The sequence below is a fragment of the Periophthalmus magnuspinnatus genome, chromosome 4 (genome assembly GCF_009829125.3).
Source record: "Periophthalmus magnuspinnatus isolate fPerMag1 chromosome 4, fPerMag1.2.pri, whole genome shotgun sequence".
Lineage (NCBI taxonomy): Eukaryota > Metazoa > Chordata > Actinopteri > Gobiiformes > Gobiidae > Periophthalmus > Periophthalmus magnuspinnatus.
This window is the reverse complement of record NC_047129.1, coordinates 3,974,129-3,979,914: the sequence shown is the minus strand read 5'-3', so window position 1 is coordinate 3,979,914 and position 5,786 is coordinate 3,974,129. Positions and strand designations below refer to the sequence as shown.

The 5,786-nt window shown below is 48.9% G+C and overlaps 1 pseudogene; it reads right to left on the bottom strand.

Annotated features, from left to right (window-relative positions):
• Positions 1 to 861: 861 nt before the first annotated feature.
• Positions 862 to 2,532, bottom strand: LOC117394123 (histone H2B-like; annotated as a pseudogene).
• Between the last annotated feature and the right edge of the window lie 3,254 nt (positions 2,533 to 5,786).

Genomic DNA, 5,786 nt, shown 5'->3' with positions numbered 1-5,786 from the left:
AAATTCTTACATATTATTCCTTTAAACACCCCAACACAGATGTAAATATCACCATTTTAACCCAGTTTTATTTTCAAAGATAATTTTATTATGTAGCAGAGCAGCAGCCTCCCCTCTCTGTCAGCAAGTGAGTGAATCTCGCCGTGTTGATTGATTGCGCTGTAATGGTCCTTAAAGGCATACGTAGGTAAGGCTTTTCCGGCTGCTAACTTCCAAATAATTAATCCAGCAAAACAGGCTCCCACCACAGAGCAAACAGCAGGGGGCTAAAGACACCGCAACCATGTGACCACATCAACCAACCGCTTCCCTCCTGCTTTGAATGGGTTGAATCAATGACATAAGACTGGTGAACTAATGAGACCTGGCATGGGAATAATCCTCCAATTAACTCAACACTTTGTCAGAAGAACTCAATTCTTCACACTGCAACTGAAGCCATTCATCAGTGGAGAGGAGACAAGAGAACTGCAGGGGGCAGCAACGAGCAGGCCGAATTACGCAAATGTCGTTTTTATTCTTGATAGGAAGTACTTTGTATTTATTGGAGGGAGTAAAAAAAAATGTAATTGCAATGGATCAAGATCTAATATGAATGTTTGCAAGCTGGAAAATGGTTAGTGATTGGGTTATCAGCAAAAAGTAAATGTTTAGAGAGGACTTAATATGTTAAATCAACTTTTATGAATTTTTAAACATGTGATAACAGTGTTCCCTCATTATTTGCTTATTCACATCGATTTGAGTAATTTTGCATCTGTCTTGTATTTAAAACTCAGAAAATTCCTGTTTCCATCTTTAAAGCCCCATCTGGCATTACTTTTTAGCCAAAAAACTGACAGGAAAAAAGCATGTTTATTTTTACTTTGAATGCTTTTTTGTGTACTTGGTGACGGCCTTGATGACCTCGGACACGGCGTACTTGGCTAGCTCTCCGGGCAGCAGGAGGCGCAAGGCGGTCTGGATCTCCCTAGACGTGATGGTGGAGCGCTTGTTGCAGTGCACCAGATGTCGTTTACGAAGGAGTTCATGATGCTCATGGCCTTGGAGGACATATCAGTGTCGGGGTGGACTTGCTTCAGCACCTTGTACACGTAGATGGCATAGCTCTCCTACCTGGCCTTTTTCTTCTTCTTGCCACCTTTCCCGGCGGTCTTGGTCACGGCTTTCTTAAAGCCCGGGATCAGGCATGATACGTTTCTCGGAGTACAAGCGATGCCAGAACAATGCCAGAACCGTCACCTTAACGTGGTGGAGGGGTTTGAGCACCCGGATGATCCTAGGAGCTATGTTGTCAGGGGCTTCATGCCCCTGGTAGGGTCACCCATGGCAAACAGGTCCTGGGAGACTGGTCAGACTAAGAGCGGTTCAAAAGCCCTACATGACGAGAAATACAACAAGGCCAGTTATGTTGCCCGGACTGGCGTTACCGGGGCCCCACCCTGGAGCCAGGCCTGGGGTGGGTGCTCGACAGCAAGCGCCTGTTGGCTGGGCCTTTACCCACGGGGCCCAGCCGGGCCCAGCCCAAAGGAGCGACATGGGGCCATCCTCCCATGGACCCACCACCTGAGGTAAGAGCCATGAGGGGCGCGTGCAGAGAGATCCGGGCAGCAGTCGAAGGCAGGGGCCCCGACGAATGGATCTCTGGACATGGAGACTAGCTCTGGGGACATGGAATATCACCTCACTGGGGGGGAAAGGAGACTGAGCTTGTGCGGAAGGTTGAGCGTTACCGGTTAGATATAGTCGGCCTCACCTCCATGCACAGCTTGCGCTCTGGAACCCAACTCCTTGAGAGGGGCTGGACTCTCCATTTCTCTGGCGTTGCCCGCGGGAACGGCGGCAAGCTGGTGTGGGCTTGCTCATTGCCCCACAGCTCAGCCACCATGTGTTGGAGTTCACCCCGGTGGACGAGAGGGTCACATCCCTGTGCCTTCAGGTCGGGAACGGGTCGGCCTACAGGCCAAACAGCAGTGCAGAGTACTCGGCCTTCTTGAAGTCCCTGGGAGGGGTACTAGACAGTGCACCAACCGGGGACTCCGTTGGTGTCCTGGGGGACTTTAATGCCCATGTGGGTAATGACTTCAATGGTTTTTTTTTATGGCCATGTGGGTAATGACAGTGACACTTGGAGGGGCGTGATCGGGAGGAATGGCCTCCCCAATTTGAACCCGAGCGGTGTTTTGTTATTGGACTTCTGTGCTAGTCACAGTTTGTCCATAACAAATACCAAGTTTGAGCACAAGGGTATCCATTAGTGCACATGGCACCAGGACACCCTAGGTCGGAGGACGATGATCGACTTTGTTGTCGTGTCATCTGATCTCGTATCACGTGCCTTGGACACTCGGATAAAGAGAGGGGCTGAGCTGTCAACTGATTGCCACCAGGTCATGAGTTGGAGGTCTTCTGGCGGAGGAGTGAGGGTCTTCTGGCGGTGCCCTCTGTCAGAGGGGTCTTCAGCTCACACCTCCGGGAGTGCTTCTCTCTGATCCCAGGGGAGGCCGGAGACATGGACTCTGAGTGGGCCATGTTCTCCACCTCAACTGTCGATGTGGCTGCTCGTAGTTGTGGTCGTAAGATCTGTGGTACTTGTCGTGGCGGCAATCTCCGAACCCGGTGGTGGACACCGGAAGTAAGGGATGTCGTCAGGCTGAAGAAGGAGTCCTATCGAGCCTTGTTGGCTCGTGGGACTCTTGAGCCAGCTGATGAGTACCGGCGGGCCAAGCATGCCACGGCTCGTGCGGTCACAGAGGCAACAACTCAGGTTTGGGAGGAGTTTGGGGAGGCCATGAGGGAGGACTATCAGATGGCCACAAAGAGATTCTGGCAAACCGTCCGACGCCTCAGGAGGGGGAAGCAGTGCTTCACCAAGACTGTTGTTGGCCCAGTGACTGTGCGGGTGGAGAGCTGCTGATCTCGACTTCGGATGTTGTCGGGCGGTGGAAGGAATACTTTGAGGATCTCCTCAATCCCACCGTGACATTTTCTGAGGAGGACCCAGAGGTGGACTCGTCCATCACCCTGGCTGAAGTCACTGAGATGGTTGGCAAGCTCCTCGGTGGCAAAGCTCCGGGGCTGGACAGTGGCAAGGCTCCGGGGCTCTGGATGTTGTGGGGCTGTCTTGGCTGACACGTCTCTGCAACATCGCGTGGTGGTCAGGGACAGTGCCACTGGATTGGCGGACTGGGGTGATGGTCACCCTGTATAAGAAGGGGGACCGGAGGGTGTGTTCCAATTACAGGGGAATCACACTCTTCAGCCTTCCCGGTAAGGTCTATTCCAGGGTAATGGAGAGGAGAACCCGACCGATAGTCGAACCTCAGTTTCAGGAGGACCGCTGTGGTTTTCGTCCCGGTGGTGGAACACTGAACCAGCTCTATACTCTCCATCGGGTTCTCGAGGGTTTATGGGAGTTTGCACAACCAGGCCACATGTGTTTTGTGGATTTGGAGAAGGCATTCAACCGTGTCCCTCGTGGTGTCCTGTGGGGGGGTGCTCCCAGAGTATGTGGTCCGGACCTCTTTGCTAAGGGCTGTGCGGTCCCTGTATGACCTGAGCAGGGGTTGTCTTTCGCCTTGCCGGCAGTAAGTCAGTCAGTTCCCTGTGCATGTTGGACTCCGCCAGGGCTGCCCTTTGTCACCAGTTCTGTTATATTTATGGACAGAATTTTTAGGGGCCGGAGGGGGTCTGGTTTGGGAACTACAGGATTTCATCTCTGCTGTTTGTAGATGATGTTGTCCTGATGGCTTCATCGAGCCAGGACCTGCAGGAGGCACTGGGGCGGTTTGCAGCCGAGTGTGAAGTTGATGGGATGAGAATCAGCTTCTCCAAATCCGAGGCCATGGTTCTCGACTAGAAAAAGGTGGCTTGCCCTCTCCTGGTGGGTGGTGAGTCTCTCCCTCAAGTGGAGGAGTTCAAGTATCTCGGGGTCTTGTTCATGAGTGAGGGAAGGATGGAGCATGAGATTGACAGGGAGTAGTTTCGGGCATGTCCCACCGGGAGGAGGCACCGGGGAAGACCCAGGACACGCTGGAGGGACTATGTCTCTCGGCGGGCCTGGGAATGCCTTGGTGTCCCACCGGAGGAGCTGGAGGACGTGTCCGGGGTGAGGGATGTCTTGGAGTCCCTGCTTAGACTGCTGCCCCCGCGACCCGGTCCTGGATAAGCAGAAAAAAATGGATAGATGGATGGATGCTTATTTTGGTTGGTTGTTTATTTTTTTTAATTGTAGTGTAAAAAACATAGAAAAACATGCATACTGTCAGCGGGGCTTGCAGCTCCACAAACCTGATTCCTGCTTGGCCTCCAGAAGGGCCACCTCCTGCTTTTTTCCATGAATATATTCTTCCTTTGGGTGTGCAATATGGCCAAATGGGTGGGGGGAAAAGTGTTTTTGTTTGAGGATACAGCTTCATGAAATAGACAAATAGTGAATCACAATACAATTTTAGCAGGGAGTCACAAGCATGAGATCACAATTCACAAATTTTTATCACCATATCTTTATCACCCAGCACTATTCTATAATCTATTGGCTATAATCTTCCACAGTATGCCATAAAACTTATCTCCATGGATAATGTTTCAAAGTATGATATTAACATTCTATTTCCATGGAATTATTCCATGTCACCTCCGGAAATATGTCAGTTTAAAATGTTTATGCTCAATTTCTGTTCTGTTCTTTTCTGTTCACAGTAAAGGTATTAAAATTGAGATTTTTGGGGGGAGCTTCATCACATGTTAGTTTTGCTGTCTTAATCTGGTCACTGAGCTGTTTAGTGACACGTGAAAATGACATGCTTCTCTTCTTTCACACCTGACTGTATGAGGAGACAGAAATACCATCTCCAAGGGGCCTGTCTGAATGCCTGTAAGGTCACTGATGTGCTGCAAGGTCTGAGGAGCTAATTACCTCCTGTGGACAGGCCCTGCGTGAACAAGGTCCACCTCCTGGGGTTCTGGGCTTCCTGGGCTGCTCTAAATTAACTTGTGATTGGCCGGAGGTGTGGGTACATGTACGCGGTGGGAGCAGCAGACTACAATGTATAGACTGTGGAGTTATTAATGTGGGTATGTTCGACAAAGTTATTTAAACTTGGACTGAACTTTAAATTGCAGCAAAGATAAGTTTCGAAGGTCAGCATTGTCAAATGACTTCAGATATAAGGGTAGACGAACAGCTAGGACTGGGTGACAATTATGTATTATTGTACCAATTACCCCCAAGCTAAAAGATGCATTTGTCTGCTCATAATGCATTTCTCTTTTGAGAAATGGCCTTGGTGAAGATCGCTCATACTTCCAAAATCATAATAATTATGAGCATACAATCAATTACTAAAATGACTTAATGTCTGCTATTGATTTTGCAGTATAAAAAAGAAGTAGAAAATACAACAAAATACCCATCAGATATTGTATATCTAGCGGTGGAATGTAACAAAATAACTGTACTAAATAAATAACTACTTAAGTACAGTACTTTAGTTTAAAAGGCTTTGTAGACTATATAGAACTTATTTACTGCAAAATTATACAAATGGAAAGATAATGGTATCCTCTAGAATAAGGGTTGACAGAAAGGGTTTGACAAACAACCTGAATTTCAGTGTGTCAGTGGATGCAGTCCTTACCGTTGCCTGGGATACAGAATACAGTTCTTCAATACTTTATGAAGATGATTCTGGTCACCAGTGAATCTCCCCCTTTTTCAAATGGGTGTGATTGACAGGTGGATTAGCCAATTGGGGACACTCATGGTCCGCCCGCATTAAAAAACA